The sequence below is a fragment of the Narcine bancroftii genome, chromosome 4 (genome assembly GCF_036971445.1).
Source record: "Narcine bancroftii isolate sNarBan1 chromosome 4, sNarBan1.hap1, whole genome shotgun sequence".
Classification (NCBI taxonomy): Eukaryota; Metazoa; Chordata; class Chondrichthyes; order Torpediniformes; family Narcinidae; genus Narcine; species Narcine bancroftii.
In genome coordinates this window covers 234,685,210-234,687,188 of record NC_091472.1, presented here as the reverse complement: position 1 = coordinate 234,687,188, position 1,979 = coordinate 234,685,210, and positions in this window count along the sequence as shown.

Here is a 1,979-nt window from a genome sequence, read left to right as displayed (position 1 = left end):
GTAGGTGCTGCATATCCCCTACCACCCACAGGCATCCAGGCTCATCGAGCAAATTAACGGCCTGCTCACTGATTCTGACGCCCACCAGAACACTGCAGAGGTGGCTCAGTGTGCAGTGGACAACCTCAATTCCTGTTCAACTGGCCTGTGGGAGTGGGGGGTGGTATCCCTGCTCTCATGCCGTCTGGTAGTCTCTGATGGTGCCATCAGAGGAGGTGGAAGTTCAGCTATCCGAGGAATCGGGTAGAGCATGGGTGCAGCAGCTACAAGGACCGCCTAAACAAGGGGAATTTATAGCACACAGGCCCGGAGATATGCGATGGGTCGTGATACTGGGTGAACTTAATCTGTCATGACCAAAGACGGACCAGGCAAGAGTGAGTTTTCCAATTTCCCCCTCCCCCACCCCGGCAGGAAAATGCTACCACAGAAAATGCTATTGACCATCGCTGCGTCCATTGGCATCGTGCAAGGTCAGGGTGGTCTCCGAATACACTATAATCATGTGCATTAGTCTGATAAGGCGGAGGGAGGCACCAGTATGATGCACGTTGATCAGGCATTGCACCCACCAGTCAGAACCCCTCTCCTCCCCAGCTCAGTGCGGTCTAGGGCGCAAAATAGTCTGGCGCCGACCCTGAAGATCAGTTGTGATCTGGAATAGTAGTGCATTCTCAAAGGAGTGGGTAGCTGATGCCTGTTCCTGTTTCTTTATGTTTTGAGTGACGAAATGCTTGTTGTAAGCCTCAGTGCATCCCTCAGCGCATACTCCTGCAGTCTGAAATGTGCTAGTCAGCGGCATTCCCTCAGCAACATCTCAGTGTGCTAAAAGACCAACCAGTTGCATCTTTCACTGAGTTGATGGTCTTCCAGCACTTCTGGATGTCTGATTTTGTATGCATGACAAATATATTGCAACATCTGCACATCATGACACATGATTGTGTCATGTAGGGCTGAGGATTGGCAGGGACCATTCTGTTTATAGGACACCAATAAAATGAGATATTCTCCACCAATATCACAAGTGACAACGGCCCCCATGGTAGATCCAGCCTCTGTTCACCAATTTGCATGTATCACCATTGCTTTGTGGAAATGACATGTGATAGACACCTGAGAACCAACCAAGATTTCCCCTCCTGATCGTGCTTAAGAAATGAATGAACAGGAGGAAGAGGCACCACGTGATGCCATCTGACATCTGGTCATGTGTAAGAAGTCACTGTTGAAGCTGGCAGATGATGAACATTTGGAAGTCACCAAGTGTTCGCTGCCAGCTGGGCAAGTTTTCCAGAGCTGAAATGTTAAATTCCTAGCCCAGTTTCTGCAAGGGTGGGAATGTTTAAATCGATGATCCATGTGTCTGCCAATTTTACCCTCCAGAGAAGCAGATCATTCTCTGCACCATTTGTAAAGACCATGATACAACGTTAGGGTGTGGCTCCCACAGGCAGCCTTGACCATATCTCACTGAAACATGAGGAGCTCCCATCCCACTAGCATGTCACCATCCTGCCCATCGGGTGTTATCCAACACATCCTCTGCACAAAATGCTCACGATGAAATGTATGGGATGTGTGCTATGAATATTCACTGGGCTGATCACTCAGAGGATAAATGAGTCAAGAAAGGCATAAAATTCCAAACTTACCAATAAAATGGTGATCATTAAGTGACCTCAGTTGGTGCTTTGAAACTGCCTTGTCAAATGGAATTAACCAGGCAATTTGGCGGGAGAGGAGAGGGGTCGCAGCCGGGGGGGGGGGGGGGGGCGGAGAGAGGAGAGGGTTCGCTGCCGCGGGGACAGAGGGGTCGGCTGCAGTGGGTTGGGGGGAGCACGATTGAAGGTGGGAGGGAGACTGACAGCTGGTGGGAGGGAGACTAGTTTGGGTGACACGTCACTTCCTACGTCATCGCGGGGGCAGGATCCCCCTTCAAATCGCCGGGTCGGCAATTTACTGGAGCTCTTCCCTCC